The sequence below is a fragment of the Eschrichtius robustus genome, chromosome 12 (assembly GCF_028021215.1).
Source record: "Eschrichtius robustus isolate mEscRob2 chromosome 12, mEscRob2.pri, whole genome shotgun sequence".
Taxonomy (NCBI): Eukaryota; Metazoa; Chordata; class Mammalia; order Artiodactyla; family Eschrichtiidae; genus Eschrichtius; species Eschrichtius robustus.
Genome location: NC_090835.1, coordinates 99,392,743 through 99,411,357, shown reverse-complemented (window position 1 = coordinate 99,411,357; position 18,615 = coordinate 99,392,743).

Here is an 18,615-nt window from a genome sequence, read left to right as displayed (position 1 = left end):
CAGATGAATGAAGCATTTCTGTGTTTGTAAATTACACTGAGTTAGGATCAGTGAGGTGATGTAGCAGAAATGGCCTCTACAGTAACATGACAAATGGAATTCTAACCCTTTCCATTCCCACAGTATCAGTTTCCCTCCGCGGATAACCAAAAGCTTAGAAAGGGCTCCTTTTCCCCTTTTTACACTACAGACGAGTGAAGATCACTGAAGTCCACTCAAGGGTCTTTCCTGACACCTGCAAGAAGATCAAGAAGACACCAGTTCCTCCCTGCCCCCTCAGCACCACCTTGGGAATGGCTGTGTCTCCGAGTTAGCTGCCCTGTAGCACCTGTTCTTAAATCAAGGGACCAATGAACCCCATACACATTAGCATCCAGTGAGAGTCAGCTCTGCCCACAGTCAATAAAGCTTTGTGCAGGTGAGATATTGGTGGAGGTGAGATTCTGACTCCCTTGAGGCTGGGTAAAGCTGGGATCCTTGGTTGACAGCCTCAAAGCTTGAAAAGCATGGCTGGGGCAGAGCTATTAAAAAACAAAAACTCTCTAGGAGCTATTATTTAGTCCTTTGTTAACACTTTATGTCAGCAAAAAGCTCTCAAATTCTAGTCTCTTCAACGATCATACTGTACAATATACAAAATGCTTTCTTTAAAAAAATTTTTTTTTATTGAAATATAGTTGATTTACAATGTTGTGTTAGTTTCTGGTGTACTAAGTGACTCAGTTATACATATATATATATTCTTTTTCATATTCTTTTCCATTATGGTTTATTACAGGATATTGAATATAGTTCCCTATGTTATACTGTAGGACCTTGTTGTTTATCTATTTTATTTATAGTAATGTATCTGCTAATCCCAAACTCCTAATTTATCTCTCCCCTACCCCCTTTCCCCTTTGGTAACCATAAGTTTGTTTTCTATGTTCATGAGTCTGTTTCTGTTTTGCAAATAAGTTCGTGTCATATACAAAATGCTTTCGAATATACTACCTCACTCCCTAAAAACCTTCGCCTTCTACTTACTTTGGAACCTTACTTAAAAAAAACACACACACAATCAAGGAACAACAGCAAGTCTGTGTTTCTGTTTATCGAAGAAATGAAGGGGAACCCTCTTCACTGCATAATTTGTGTGTTGTTTTTTTTTCTTCTGAAGTCTCCTTCTGCTAAAAAATTAGGAAAATCAAAAGGGGAAAATGAAAGTATTATTTCTTTTCCATGTTTACCAGCATCTTTTAAGTCCTTCAGTGTTGTTTCTGACAAATGATTGACTTGCTGAGGCCCAAGCTCTCGTGCCGGCTCAGGTCAGTGTTTTGGATTAGTTTTGTTCAATGACACTCCCTGTTTTTTCAGCCTGGCTTTGAATTGAGTCATAGCAGCCCATAGAGGAGAAGCACCAGGCCAGCCCATAGAGGAGAAGCACCAGGCCAGCCCATAGGGGAGAAGCACCAGGCCAGCCCATAGGGGAGAAGCACCAGGCCATCCCATAGAGGAGAAGCACCAGGCCAGCCCATAGAGGAGAAGCACCAGGCCAGCCCATAGGGGAGAAGCACCAGGCCAGCCCATAGGGGAGAAGCACCAGGGATCAAAAGAGCCAAGCTCAGACCACTTAGCAACTTCATGCTTTTCTTCCTTCACCACGACATGACTCCCTCTCGAGGTGGTGTGTGGCCACTGGGAGACCACATAAGAAAGCATTTTTTTAAAGGGTGAATAAAGGTTTTATTATCTGGGCTTGCAATGAATTGCAATTCACAGGAGTAGAATGTGCCCTTCCTACTCCTTGAGGACTTGTTAGAATTAACCTCCAACCCAGAAAACTTGCAGAGGTCATGTGTGCATCTTTTGGATATAATACTGAGTTCCATGCTTCTTCTTCTCACTTGCTACAAAATCGGCCCTCTGGAGAAACAGGTGGCATGATAGTCTTTGGATATATTGCCTTAGACATTTACCCCTGGGTGTTGTCAGAAGCAAGTGTAAGGAGAGTGTCAGGAAAGTCCATCTGCAGTTGCTTGACACCTGAAAGATTTTCCAGGTGCGCATATTCTGATTTCGTTGTATTTGCAAAAGGGTTGAGAGACAGCCAGCTGCTTCTGGTGGGGATTCAGCGGGCATTGCTGGAATCCGTCCCGTTGTGCGGAAAGATATGGTCGGTCACGGTTCTTGTCTGTGCAAAATTTTAGCTACAAACACATTTCTAATGGGAGAGAGAGACTGCATGAGTCTGTGAGATGAGTTCCACCCTCCTGGCCTTCACAACCTCGAGTCTGTGGATTTGGGTGGATCTTTCCTTTGCCCTTATCTGTCTTTCTTTCATCTGCTTTGCCAGGCTCCCAGCCGGCTGGTATTTCTACTGCCTCCCTTTTGTTGACTGGAGCTGGGGATGTGTTTGGCTTTTCACGGCTTGTAACTAATTATTAACTTTGCCGGATAGGATAGGTTATCATTTTATGTTAGTAGCGCTGCAGGGGGCTTTGAGATGCCGAGGCTTGATAAGACCTTCTGAGGCTGTGCTCCTGGGGGCTCCCAGGAACCCGACATGGAACCGTGGCCCTACAGGGGGCCTGACCCATTTTCCTGCACAGGGGATGCTCTGCCAATTCCCAGAGGGGAGGGGGGCAGGGAGAGTGCCCTTCTGTGACACCAGGAACCTTGCACAGCCAAAAGCCTTGCGGCAACAAGGTTCGGGTTTCAGGTAGAGCTGTCCTACTGGGTGGAAATAAGCAGCCTGTACACGTCGATTGCGGACCACTTCTCCGGGCTGCCCGAGGACACTCTGACACGTGTTGTGCAACGTGCTCCTTGCGGAGAGTAAGGAAGGACGATTCTGGAGATGCATCCAGAGTCAGGCCTCTGGGACCGCGTACCGAGAGTTCTTGTGGGGCGGACGCGACGTGGACTCTGGGAGGCAAGGAGAAGGGTTGGGGGTCAAAGCGAGAGAGATGTGGACAAGGAGAAGGACCACTGCCCCCGCTTTTGCCCGTGAGCAGTGAGGACTCCACACGGGGACGGTGCTCACGCCCGTGGAGCGCGGCTGCAGGTCTCAGGAACCTGCTTCAGCCCTAACTTGCTGCCACAAACAGCCTGAATGAGGCAAACAGGACTAGACCCTTTGCTAGGAAGCTTGATGCCTTGAGTGTATATACACTGCAAGAGCTTCGTCTAGTTACTTTCAACTTGCTCCAAATTTCTAAGCATTCACTATACAAATTAATATGAAGGCCATTGGACTGATGATAAGCACTAGTGTGAAACTGGTCCCCCCTCCAATGGCCTAGGCCCCATATCTTGTGCATTTCTCTACCCGCCAGGCCAGCTCTCCATCCCCTCTCTAATTGCTCAGAGGTGGTCCCTTCATCTCTTTGAACAACATCTACCCCCAGTCAAAACCTGTTCACAAGAAAAGAGCCGAAACCAAGTCCATTCACACTAAAAAGTTCAATATATTACCTCTTCCAATAATATTGGCATGTTATCTTTATTAAGGGAAAGAAGATTTAAGTCAAAGGAAAACATATCTAACTGCAAAGTTTCAATTGTAGCAGAACAAGCAATTATTGTGTGCTTACTATGTCCTAGGTATCATGCTGTGCACATGGTCTAATTTGATCTTCAGAACAATTCTATGCGGAGGCAGTTTTATATTCATTTACCCAAGGAGGAAAACGAGAGTAACCTCTCTTAAGGTACATAATGATTTCAGCCTGAAATAGCTTCTGGACTTAATTGTTAGATCCCTGGTTCATCAGAATCCAGGATTACATGGAGGTCTCTCAGGGCTTCACCAGGAAGCAGAGGAAGCTGGGTGAGTGAGGATACAGAATCTAGGCTTTTCTCCTCTCCAGAGCAGTGCCACTTGTATACATTTTAAATATTAGATTTCAGGAAAGCTTCTGTATTAAGAGTTCAACTAGAAAAAATTCTAAAATAAATTCTTTGGCAAAGGGGGTCGTTTGAAGGGATTTAAACAGGGCTATAACATCTTTATTTAAAAATATATATATCACTCTGGGCTGTGTGGGCAATCAGTTGGCCCAGAAATAATTCTCCGGGAGAGAGGCAGAGAGGGAGGGCCTGAAATAAGGCAGTAACAGAGGGCACGGTTACAAGAGAACAGACGTGGGTGGTGCCAGGGAGGTCAGCCTGCGAGACCCTGGTGACTCCAAGCATGGTCTTGGGGCCAGCAGTCTCAGCATCACTTGGGAGATTGTGAGAAAGGTAAGTTCTCAGACCCCACCCTAGTTCTACTGAATCGGACTCTGCATTTTGACAGGACCCCCAAGTGATCCATGTGTTCCCTTTGAAATTCCAAAAGCACTGCTTTAAGGCTGCCTGCCTGGCAGGGTGAAATGAGAGAAGACTTTGACCCTGTGTTCAGGCATCACAACAGCTCAGTGGCTATGGCCAGTGCTTTCTGGTGCCATGACATCTATCTAAATGAGCTGGCAGTAATGACTGTTGTTGTAATGGCAAACAATTGCTTGTTTTTAAGGTCTTATTTGCTTTCTTCTTACACTCTCCTTTTCTCTGTTGGTACAGTTTCTTCAAGCATCCAGGACCACTTTCCCTGACTTTGGGTGTCCTACTGAATTGGTCCATTGTAAACCTTTTATGCCTAGACTAATCTTGTCTTTCTTTTTATCTCCCCCATGACACTTTCTTATCTAATGTTTCATTCTCTCAAGGCTTGTTAATTTAAGCCAAAATGCTGGTGGCAAATAATACTCAGATATTTTACTCATTCAAAGAAATATTTCCATATTAACAGAACCTTAATTTATAGTCATCAGAGACGAGAGCATTTCAAGCATCGAGTTAATGAGGAAGCACTTTGAGGCGCAGGGGTCTTTCACATGCCCTAAACTAGACAACATCATCTCCTGTTGCTCTTTTACACATACCTTGTGCTCCTGAAGTTCTTGATCTCAAGGGACTGTGTTCATTCACACCTGGAAGGCGATCCCCCAGCTTCCCTGCCGCCTCTGGGCTGAGCTAGGTGCCACCACCTGTGTGGTCTCCTTGGGCCATACCTCCATCACGGCCCGCCAGCACCCTACGCTCTCATTGCTGATTTACACGTCCCTCCCACACTTGATTCTGTGTCTTTTCATCTTTTCACCCTCAAAGCATTAACAGAGTACCTTGCTCCTACCAAAGGTACAATAAATATTTGTTAAATGAGTCAATGAAAGAATGTGTGACCGTGGCTGGTTTCGGGTGTTGGGTGGCTTCTGGGAGTCGAACCGTAGTGCGTTTAACAATTTGGGATTAGAACCCCTGAACTTCTAGACTTATGCTCAGGCCAGGAGCTACTCTGTATTCTGAATGAGTTTTGAATGGGTTTTGAGCTTCTCTGAATCACTCTTAATACCCTAATGGGATGTTCTGGCCAAGGGTAAGATAGAATATTCCTCCCCACCTTAACTTTATGGGCAAGCATCGACGCTTACTGCTCAGGGTTATTTGCAAGAAACTTGAATAACACAGATTGTAAAATGGGCTTGGTCACTCATTTTCACTTTTGTGGATGTTTTATTCTTAGTCGCAGAGGTATTTTTACTATGCTTTTACTTGTTGAACACTTGGAGCCCAAGGAACAATAGACTTGCCCTTAGCATAAGCCAACTCTGCTGCCTCTGTTTACAGTGGGATTCCTGGATTTAAGAACTGATGCACACTTTAGCTCCCACCAAACAAATTCCATGACAAGACAAGGAATGTTAAAAATACCAAAGTGAGAAAATACTTTTGTTGTAGCTTCAGCTTGGAGGACACATTTCTCCCCACCTTAACTGAAATAATCTTTCTATTACAAAAGGAGGAAATGAAGACAGATCCCTGGGAACAAAGAGTAATGGAGTCTGGGTGCACATGAACAGACACATGTGCTTTTGTTGTTGTTTTTGTTCTCAATGATCCTCTGTTGTTGCAAACAGAGACAATAATTTATCCTGATTGGCAAGTGAGCCCTTTGATTTATCTTTTAATTCTCCTCCACTAATGGTCCTCTGAACATAGTCTACTGATCACTTTTCCTTGCCCTTCACCCTCCATAAAAATACCTCTGAAATTGAGGCATCAAAGACCCATTTTGCCTCTTTCACAACGTTACTTAGAGCCAATCCCAACTTCAGTTATAACTTAAGAGGCTTCACAGAATTTCCTCTGGTGTCTGCTATAGTTTTGCCAATTCCCACAACAATATTGTTTCAGCTGTAACAGAATTTTTTTTTAACATCTTTATTGGAGTGTAATTGCTTTACAATGGTGTATTAGTTTCTGCTGTATACCAAAGTGAATTAGCTATACATATATGTACATCCCCATTTCTCCTCCCTCTTGCGTCTCCCTCCCACCTTCCTTCCCTATCCCACTCCTCTAAGTGGACACAAAGCACCGAGCTGATCTCCCTGTGCTATGAGGCTGCTTCCCACTAGCTATCTATTTTACATTTGGTAGTGTATATATGTCCATGCCACTCTCTCACTTTGTTCCAGCTTACCCTTCCCCCTCCCCGTGTCCTCAAGTCCATTCTCTACATCTGTGTCTTTATTCCTGTCCTTCTCCTAGGTTCTTCAGAACCTTTTTTTTTTTTTTTTTAGATTCCATATATATGTGTTAGCATACGGTATTTGTTTTTCTCTTTCTGACTTACTTCACTCTGTATGACAGACTCTAGGTCCATCCACCTCACTCCAAATAACTCAATTTCATTTCTTTTTATGGCCGAGTAATATTCCATTGTATATATGTGCCACATCTTCTTTATCCAGTCATCTGTCGATGGACACTTAGGTTGTTTCCATGTCCTGGCTATTGTAAATACTGCTGCAATGAACATTGTTTTACATGACTCTTTTTGAATTATGGTTTTCTCAGGGTATATGCCCAGTAGTGGGATTGCTGGGTCATATGGTAGTTCTATTTTTAGTTTTTTAAGGAACCTCCATACTGTGTAACAGAATTTTTGACCAAGTGGAATCTGAGATTGACTTGTACAAGGCAAAGTATGCCTGAAATGATGAATATTTTCCACATTTCTACTGTGCATATCTTGAGTTAAAATGCTAGGTTCATAACCTATCATGAACTTGGGCTACCATTGCCATTTAGTCACTGTAGTTGATCAAAGTAGCTTGCAACAGAAAAGTGGGTGTCTGGCTATGGTATAATCATGGCAAAGCAACAAATCTTAGCTTAATTCGGTGAACCACTTATATAGACTAGAAAAAAAAAAAAAAAAGTAAGAGAGAAATGGTGTGCCCAAATTAAAAATGCATTAATCCCATCTTAGTGACAATAAAAGATTTTTTTTAACACTGTGCCAGAACAGGCACAAGTACACTGGGAGTCCTTCATTTCATTAAGAAAAAAAAAAATCATAGGGGCAAACTGCATTTAAAATCCTATATTGCAAAGAATATTATTCTGTGCTCTATTTTGATTATTTCCTTTCCTTTCCTTTCCTTTGTTTTTTTGCTGTCTGGAAGATGACAATTTGTTTAGTTCAGTGACATAAATTACCTGAACAATTTCCTGGAGGAGTTCCTGGCAAAAAGGTCACCTAGCCCCTACGTTCCCTTCTTGCTGTCACAAGAACACTATGTATCCTCCAGAGCCTGGACGGTATTATTATTGTTGTTGTTGTTATTTTCACATCCACAGGCAGCAGCTTAGAGACCCGAGAGGTAGAATATACTCTCCCACTGTCTCTGTCTAAGAATGGTCATGTCAGACTTTGTTATTGCCTCTTCAGTTCTGCTACTTTGCTTCTAGTATTTGACAATTTAGGGAAAAGAGACCACCAGGGATGCACCTGGGCAATTATGAAATAAATGCTCTCCATGGCATGCGAGGATTTTATGAATTCCATGGTGTATCAGTTCCCACCCTGAAGAATCTGTTCTGACTGTGTCTATCTTTGCTGGCATATCTACAGTAAGATATAAACACAGTTATTAATCATCAGGCACCTTTTTTTTTTTTTAAATGTTGAGTTTCTTTAGGAGTTTTTGTTTAAATTCCTCTACTTTTTAAAAAAAAGTTATTTATTTATTATTTATGGCTGTATTGGGTCTTCGTTTCTGTGCGAGGGCTTTCTCTAGTTGCGGCAAGTGAGGGCCACTCTTCATCGCGGTGCGCGGGCCTCTCATTATCGCGGCCTCTCTTGTTGCGGAGCACGGGCTCCAGACGCGCAGGCTCAGCAATGGTGGCTCACGGGCCTAGCTGCTCCGCGGCATGTGGGATCTTCCCCGACCAGGGCTCGAACCTGTGTCCTCTGCATTGGCAGGCAGATTCTCAACCACTGCGCCACCAGGGAAGGGAAGCCCCCGGGCACCTTTTAAAGGGACATGATCATCTCACTGTCTAGCTTTTGCTGCTATTAAGCTCTGATGTGCAGTTGTGGGAGGCTCTCGGGCTCTTGTTTATTGGCTCCAAATCAGGGTTGTTCAAATGTTTGCAGACAAGGGCTCAGTCAGACCTGTAAGCTGTAGAAGCCCCTTTTACCTGGCCAGAAAGTGGTGGCCCCATCAGTTTCTCCAGGTTTGTCTTAATTGTCTCTCTTATATCTCTCCTGGAGGGCATATGTACACATTAAATGTGTCTAGAGGATAGAAAGTGTGGGTGAAATAGTCTCAACTTTATGTAGTCGTGAGCCTTACTGATTCACAATATCCCAGAGGAAGGAACGGAGTGGGATTATCCTCCTTTTTCCTTCTCTGTGGTCCAGTCGTTGCAAAGGTGAGTTGATGTTGCCCAAATACCAGGCCTAAAATGTGTTGAATGTCAAACAGAACAAGTTAAAACCATCAGTTTCTCCCACAGGTGGTCACCCAGTCTCAGATTTCTCATTTGTGCGACTAGTACCTGTAACCTCAGTATGATTTTGAACACCTGACCCCCTTCGCCTTCTAAAGTTGTGCGTCATCTCTTGTCCCTGATCATTACTACTAACCACCTCAAACCAGCTTCACATCTGGATGGTGGAAGCAGCTTCTAATCAATTTACCAGCATTCAGCCTTCCTCTCTGTCCTCCACATAACTGCCAAAACAAGCTTCTGCAAAGGCTGTTTGCAGTGCATCTAATGACACAAGAAAAATTCAGCCTATCACTTTAGACCTCCATCAATTGGCTTCATTTTTACGTCTCTCCTTCTTCTCTTCCTTCTCTTCAGTGTGGTCTTTCTGTTTTCAACTCAGATAATGTGCTTGTACCTCACTTCACAAGACTGGCTAGAGGTTTGCCCTTAAGGCTTGTTCCAATCTTTCCACTGATCTGGAATTCTCTCTTCTCTCCTGTCTCTTCAGCTCTCAAGACCTAAACTCCTCATGCAGGAAGCTACTTTCTTTAATTAGGCTCCCACTTTGATTACCTCTTCCTCTGTCCCCTGTAAGTTTTTAACCTATTGAAGTTTGGGTCAATATTAGAAAAATTTTCACTGATGATATTTTGTTTTATAAGTGCTCACAAAGTACTCCTAATGCATTTGGAATGTACCTCAACCAAACTTCCCCCAATTCATCAACATGATAGAAAACTTTTTGAAAGCAGGAGCATGTCTCCTGTTGTTCTTTATGCCCCCCTCCCAAATGTTATGCATCTATTTAGCATTCATTCAACAAATGTTCATAAACAAAAAGAGCTGCAGATACATGAGTGAGGAAGACCAACTCTGTCCTTGCCCTCAAGGGCCAGTGGGGCTTGGGCTTATAGAGCTAATATTCCTGGAACATAAATGGAACATTAGGCCCATATTGTCCAAAGAATTAAGAAAGCATGTGCTCTTTGAGGCTTGAATTGGAGGAGGAGGCCACAAAGGGATATTCTCTGTTGAGACGCTCGCTGGCTCGAGGAGAGTTTCTTTGATGACTTTGATGACTTGAATAATACACATACCTCTGGAAGTTTTCTGTTCCCCCTTAGCGATGTTTTGGAGACTAGTAGAAAAACTTTTCCTTTGGCCTGGACAGTAGGGTAGATCCAAACACCTGAGCCCTAGTTTTACAGAGGGAATCCAGAATTTAATGAACTAAGAGGAAGAAACTGTCATGCTAACTGGCACCAGATAATACAAAGAGAACCTGCTTCATCAAGTCTGGGTCAATAGAGTTTGAAAGCCACCAGTGGAAAAGATGATAAGCAAAGAGGTCAGCCTACCAACTGAAATATAAGTTGCTCAAACTAGGACACTTAACCCTTCATATTTCTCCCCAGTCTACCACCTGCCATTTCCCCATATAGACTCTTCGCAAGGAAAAGTTAAAAGGACAACTTATAAAATTGATAGGCTTTGGCATGTCCAAAGGGCTGCCTCCAGAGTGTGGAGCTCCGGAGTTTGGAGCTGTGTGGCTGACAGGGTCTTGGTGCTCGGCCTGATGTCAGGTCTGAACCTCTGAGGTGGGAGAGCTGAGTTCAGGACATTGGACCACCAGAGACCTCCCGGCCCCACGTAATGTCAGTCGGCGAGAGCTCTCCCAGAGATCTCCATCTCAATGCTAAGACCCAGCCCCACCCAACGGCCAGCAAACTCCAGTGCTGGGAGTCCCATGCCAAACAACTAGCAAGACAGGAACACAACCGCACCCATTAGCAGATCTCTTTAAATAACCAAGAGATCACTGAAGAAATCAAAGAGGAAATCAAAAAATACCTAGAAACAAATGACAATGAAAACACGATGACCCAAAACCTATAGGATGCAGCAAAAGCAGTTCTAACAGGGAAGCTTATACCTCAAGAAACAAGAAAAATCTCAAAAAAAACAAAACAAAACAAAACACACCTAACCTTACACCTAAAGCAATTAGAGAAAGAAGAACAAAAACCCCTCAAAATTAGCAGAAGGAAAGAAATCATAAAGATCAGATCAGAAATAAATGAAAAAGAAATAAAGGAAACAACAGCAAAGATCAACAAAACTAAAAGCTGGTTCTTTGAGAAGATAAACAAAATCGATAAACCAATAGCCAGACTCATCAAGAAAAAAAGGGAGAAGACTCCAATCAACAGAATTAGAAATGAAAAAGGAGAAGTAACAACTGACACTGCAGAAATACAAAGGATCATGAGAGATTACTACAAGCAACTCTATGCCAATAAAATGGACAACCTGGAAGAAATGGACAAATTCTTAGAAAAGCATAACTTTCTGAGACTGAACCAGGAAGAAATAGAAAATATAAACAGACCAATCACAAGCACTGAAGTTGAAACTGTGATTAAAAATCTTCCAACAAAAAAAAAGCCCAGGACCAGAAGGCTTCACAGGCGAATTCTATCAAACATTTGGAGAAGAGGTAACACCTATCCTTCTCAAACTCTTCCAAAATATAGCAGAGGGAGGAACCCTCCCAAACTCATTCTAAGAGGCCACCATCACCCTGATACCAAAACCAGACAAAGATGTCACAAAGAAAGAAAACTACAGGCCAATATCACTTATGAACATAGATTCAAAAATCCTCAATAAAATACTAGCAAACAGAATCCAACATCATACACCATGATCAAGTGGGGTTTATCCCAGGAATGCAAGGATTCTTCAATATACTCAAATCAATCAATGTGATACATCATATTAACAAATTGAAGGATAAACACCGTATGATAATCTCAATAGATGCAGAAAAAGCTTTTGACAAAATTCAACACCCATTTATGATAAAACCTCTCCAGAACGTAAGCACAGAGGGAACTTACCTCAACATAATAAAGGCCATATATGACAAACCCACAGCCAACATCATTCTTAATGGTGAAAAACTGAAACCATTTTCTCTAAGATCAGGAACAAGACAAGTTTGCCCACTCTCATCACTATTATTCAACATAGTTTTGGAAGTTTTAGCCACAGCAATCAGAGAAGAAAAAGAAATAAAATGAACCCAAATTGGAAAAGAAGAATAAAGCTGTCACTGTTTGCAGATGACATGATACTATACATAGAGAATCCTAAAGATGCTACCAGAAAAATACTAGAGCAAATCAATGAATTTGGTAGAGTAGCAGGATACAATATTAATGCACAGAAATCTCTTGCATTCCTATACACTAATGATGAAAAACCTGAAAGAGAAATTAAGGAAACACTCCCATTTACCATTGCAACAAAAAGAATAAAAACCTAGGAATAAACCTACCTAAGGAGACAAAAGACCTGTATGCAGAAAACTATAAGACACTGATGAAAGAAATTAAAGATGATACAAACAGATGGAGAGATATACCATGTTCTTGGATTGGAAGAATCAACATTGTGAAAATGACTATACTACCCAAAGCAATCTACAGATTCAATGTAATCCCTATCAAACTATCAGTGGCATTTTTCACAGAACTAGAACAAAAAATTTTACAATTCGTATGGAAACACAAAAGACCCTGAATAGCCAAAGCAATCTTGAGAAAGAAAAACGGCGTTAGAGGAATCAGACTCCCCAACTTCAAACTATACCACAAAGCTACAGTAATCAAGACAGTATGGTACGGGCACAAAAACATTAATATAGATCAATGGTACAAGATAGAATGCCCAGAGATAAACCCACGCACATATGGGCAACTAATTTACAACAAAAGTGGCAAGAACATACAATGGAGAAAAGACAGTCTCTTCAATAAGTGGTGCTGCGAAAAATGGACAGCTACATGTAAAAGAATGAAATTAGAACACAACCTAACACCATACACAAAAATAAACTCAAAATGGATTAAAGACCTAAATGTAAGGCCAGACACTATAAATCTCTTAGAGGAAAACATAGGCAGAACATTCTATGACATAAATCACAGCAAGATCCTTTTTGACCCACCTCCTAGAGAAATAGAAATAAAAAGAAAAATAAACAAATGGGACCTAATGAAACTTAAAAGCTTTTGCACAGCAAAGGAAACTGTAAACAAGACAAAAAAAGAATGTGCAAAATGGGAGAAAATATCTGCAGATGAAGCAACTGACAAAGGATTAATCTCCAAAATTTATAAGCAGCTCATGCAACTCGATATCAAAAAACAAACAACCCAATCCAAAAATGTGCAAAAGACCTAAATAGACATTTCTCCAAAGAAGATATACAGTTTACCAACAAACACATGAAAGAATGCTCAACATCATTAATCATTAGAGAAATGCAAATCAAAACTACAATGAGGGCTTCCCTGGTGGTGAGGTGGTTGAGAATCTGCCTGCCAATGCAGGGGACACGGGTTCGAGCCCTGGTCTGGGAAGATCCCACATACCGCGGAGCAGCTAAGCCCGTGTGCCACAACTACTGAGCTTGCGCGTCTGGAGCCTGTGCTCCGCAACAAGAGAGGCCGTGACAGTGAGAGGCCCGCGCACCACGATGAAGAGTGGCCCCTGCTCTCAGCAACTAGAGAAAGCCCTCGCACAGAAACGAAGACCCAACACAGCCAATAAATAAATTAATTAATTAATTAATTAAAAAAAAACAAAAAAAAAACTACAATGAGGTATCACCTCACACCAGTCAGAATGGCCATCATCAAAAAATCTACAAACAATAAATGCTGGAGAGGGTGTGGAGAAGAGGGAACCCTCTTCCACTGTTGGTGGGAATGTAAATTGATACATCCACTATGGAGAACAGTATGGAGGTTTCCTAAAAAAACTAAAGATAGAACTACCAAACAACACAGCAATCTCATTAATGGGCATATACCCTGAGAAAACCATAATTCAAAAAGAAGCATGTACCACAATGTTCCTTGCAGCTCTATTTACAATAGCCAGGACATGGAAGCAACCTAAGTGTCCATTGGCAGATGAATGGATAAAGAAGATGTGGCACATATATACAATGGAATATTACTCAGCCATAAAAAGAAATGAAATTGAGTTATTTGTAGTGAGGTGGATGGACCTAGAGTCTGTCATAGAGAGGGAAGTAAGTCAGAAAGAGCAAAATGAATACCATACGCTAACACATATATAGGGAATCTTAAAAAAAAATGGCTATGAAGAACCTAGTGGCAGGACAGGAATAAAGACGCAGACGTAGAGAATGGACTTGAGGAGAGGGGGAGGGGGCAGGGTAAACTGGGATGAAGTGAGAGAGTGGCATGGACATATACACACTACCAAATGTAAAATAGATAGCTAGTGGAAAGCAGCCACATAGCACAGGGAGATCAGCTCGGTGCTTTGTGACCACCTAGAGGGGTGGAATAGGGAGGGTGGGAGGGAGACGCAAAAGGGAGGGGACATGGGGATATATGTATAGGTATAGCTGATTCACTTTGTAATAAAGCAGAAACTAACACACCATTGTAAAGCAATTATACTCCAATAAAGATGTTTAAAAAAATGGATTAAAGACCTAAATGTAAGGCCAGACACTATAAAACTCTTAGAGGAAAACATAGACAGAACACTCTACGACATAAATCACAGCAAGATCCTTTTTGACCCACCTCCTAGAGTAAGGGAAATAAAAACAAAAATAAACAAATGGGACCTAATGAAACTTAAAAGCTTTTGCACAACAAAAGGAAACCATAAACAAGATGAAAAGACAGCCCTCAGAATGGGAGAAAATATTTGCAAACGAAGCAACTGACAAAGGATTAATCTCCAAAAATATACAAGCAGCCCATGCAGCTCAATATCACAAAAACAAACAACCGAATCCAAAAATGGGCAGAAGACCTAAATAGACATTTCTCCAAGGAAGACATACAGCTGGCCAACAAATGCATGAAAAGATGCTCAACATCACTAATCATTAGAGAAATGCATATCAAAAGTACAATGAGGTATCACCTCACACCGGTCAGAATGTCCATCATCAAATAAATCTACAAACAATAAATGCTAGAGATGGTGTGGAGAAAAGGGAAACCCACTTGCACTGTTGGTGGGAATGTAAATTGATACAGCCACTATGGCGAATAGTACGGAGGTTCCTTAAAAAACTAAAAATAGAACTACCATATGACCCAGCAATTCCACTACTGGGCATAAACCCTGAGAAAACCATAATTCAAAAAGAAGCATGTACCAAAATATTCATTGCAGCACTATTTAAAATAGCCTGGATGTGGAAGCAACCTAAGTGTCCATTGACAGATGAATGGATAAAGAAGATGTGGCACATATATACAATGGAATATTACTCAGCCATAAAAAGAAACGAAATTGAGTTATTTGTAGTGAGGTGGATGGACCTAGAGTCTGTCATACAGAGTGAAGTAAGTCAGAATGAGAAAAACAAATACCGTATGCTAACACATATATATGGAATCTAAAAAAAAAAAAAGTGGTTCTGATGAACCTAGGGGCAGGACAGGAATAAAGACACAGATGTAGAGAATGGACTTGAGGACATGGGGAGTGGGAAGGGTAAGCTGGGACAAAGTGAGAGAGTGGCATGGACATATATACACTACCAAACATAAAATAGATAGCTAGTGGGAAGCAGCTGCATAGCACAGGGAGATCAGCTCGGTGCTTTGTGACCACCTAGAGGGGTGGGATAGGGAGGGTGGGAGGGAGATGCAAGAGAGAGGGGGCATGGGGATATATGTATATGTATAGCTGATTCACTTTGTTATATAGCAGAAACTAACACACAATTGTAAAGCAATTATGCTCCAATGAAGATGTTAAAAAAAAAAAAAAAGCATGTGCGATAGCTTCACATGTAGTGGCAAAAGATTTGGGAGAATTACATCCAATTATTTATTTCATGATGCAACAACACAATTAGAAAATAACATGGGTGTCATGGAGACAGATCATCTGCCAAATTCTGTAGCCCTACTATGTCCTCTCAAAACAGTAGGACCAGTATTCTGGGGGGCTGGAAATATTCTACATCTTGATCTGGGTAATGGCTACACAGGTGTATACATACATAAAAATGTATCAAGTTGTACATGTGTTATACCTAAATTTTTTTTAAATGTGGGTTTTTTTAATTGGAAAAGAAAAATGGTAAACAAAGTAAAACCTTGGCTCTGGGCATGTCCTCTTATTCCCATAGAAATCCCCAGGAATCTGCCATGCACAGGTCACTAGAACCCAGGCTGGATACCTTTATTATGGGCATAAAGTGAGCATAAAGCCATCTGAATGGATTCTTGTCTTCTCTTGGGCATGGGAGCCTTGGAGTAAGTGATTCTTAGAATGCTGAAGTGTTGGTTAAATGTCTGAAGATTAGGGCAGTGGTTCTGGACTTTGGCTGCACAGTAGAACCGCCTGAGGCATCCTTAAAGAAACACCAGTGCATGGACCGCACCCTTAGAGATTCTGATACAGTTGGTCTGGGATGGAACCCTGTATTGTAATTTATTTTAAGTGCCCCAGGTGTTTTTTAATGTGCAGCAAGAATTCAGAATCCCTAGTGAGCCCCATGCCCTCCTTATAGAGTTAATGAAATGGAATTTCACAAAGTTTAAATGATTTGCCTAAGGCAGTGCTTCTGGCTGCACTTCTCAAGTACTGGGGGAGCATGTGGTGTGTACTCTTGCCTGAGAAGAGCCACTGGCTCAAGGTTACAAAGGAGTGAGTGGTCAGAGCCAGGAATAAAATCCAAGTGTTTTGATTCCTAACCTCTAGTTTGTTCCACTTCACCTCCCGCAAATGGAGACATCATTACTGGCAAGAGCTTTTGAAATCAAAATTGCAGCAGTTGCTTTAATCTAAATTTGAACTCATTAGAACAACCACACTGACTGGAAACATTAGAAAGAATCTGGGAGGGTGGAATTTACTCTTTCAAATTTTTCTTGATATGAGTAAACAATAAAGCCCTCCCAGGTCTTTTTCTCCGTTTCCCTCCTCACCAGCCTGTTGCCATCCCCCCACTGATAAAATCTGTCGGTTGGGTTAATATTTTTGACTTAAACTTTGCGGCATCACTCTGGCACACTACCACATTAAAATATAGTAGAGAAACCAGAAAACTGAGGAAAAAGAAAAATACTAATCGAGAAACTGATGTATATTGAAACATCTATTTGAGAAAGGGCATTAATGGGAATTTGCAAGCTAGTTTAAGACTTCCAGCAGTATACGAACTGCCCAACTAAAATGACTGCAAGACACTCTATAATGGTAACTTGAAATCTACATGAAGATATTTAAGACATTGAATAAAACGTCTGTTTTTAATAACCCACAGGAAATTCATTAGTAAGATGCCAATTTAGAAGCAAATGTGCAGGACTTGCTCAGAAATCCACCACCCAGATGGACCAAAGGTAGTCCATTTTCCTACTGTTTTTTACCATTTCTTTCCTTTGATGTAATCAGGGCAATTTCAGCATTCATATGTGATGACTGATTTTTTTCTTTATTTTATCACTTTCGTCTGGGTAGTCATGAAAGTTTTAGCTGGATGATCATTATATTTTTAACAAGGGTACACAGCATATTCAAATACAAAAGAAAGATATATGCATTAGGCTCTGTGTCAATATGGTTGGATAAGTGCATGCAAATGAGGAGTGGGTTTACATCAGATCTAACCTTCTTTCAGGGTTGGCAAATGTGGGAATTCAGTTACAGCGGATCTCTGATACCGAATAACACTCTGAATACAGCTTTGGTCTGACATGGAGAAGGACAGATGCTCTCATCCTTCCTTTCTAACTTAGAGGAAGCATTGCTTCATCTTCCATTTCAAAACTAGACTCCTCATTTTTATTCTCTGCCCCATCCTTCCTCCCCTGAAACTTGCTATCTCAGTCATCTCTTTTTTCATTCTCTTCAATTTCTTACCTCCATAGAGGTTTTACATGAAAACATGAATAGTTTAGTTTCCTTAAAAGAAAAAGAAAGTAAACACAAACAGACCAAACCAAACCAATAAGCTGATGCTTGATCATGCGGACTCTTCAAACTCATTTATTTAAACTCTTTCATGTGCTCCCAAATCTGTAAACCGTATTGCCCACGCTCTGAGTTCTCTGCATTATTTGCCATCATTGACCACTCTCTTTGTGAAATTCTTTTTTCTCTTGGTCTCTGGATCGCCTCACTCTTTTGGTTCTCATCCTTTCCATGTCTTCTCCTTTTACACTTTAGGTTTTTTTTTTTTTTTTTCATTTCTCATCTCCAAAATGCAGGCATCACACTTGGTTTTAATTTTGCTTTTTAATACTCTCCATCCTAGAACTCATTTACTCTTATAATTTCAACTGTCTTCTCTGAGTGGAATGTCTGTCAACACTGTCTCTGGCTCTGACAGACCTTCCTGAGGCTAATCTCACTTCTTTAATCATCTTTTAAATGATTCCTATTAAATGGTCTTCCCATTCCCTAACAGAATTCATAAACTCTTGCCTAACAAACTTCCTCCTTTTTTTAAAATCCTCATTTTGGCAAATGATACTGGGTTTTGTCCAGTCATCCAGGCTCAAAACTTTTGAGTCATCTTGCTCCTTATTCTTGCTTGACTTCTGTGACCAATTAATGGCCTGCTGAGCATTCTTTTTTTTTTTTAATCTAGCTCTTATTTTCCTTTTAATTCTTTTCTCATTGTGTGACCAAGTTCAGCCCCTTATTATATCATGTCAGTGTTATGGTAATAATCTCCTTGCTGATCCCATTGTCACCAGGCTCTTATCTATGAGTACATTTTAGGCA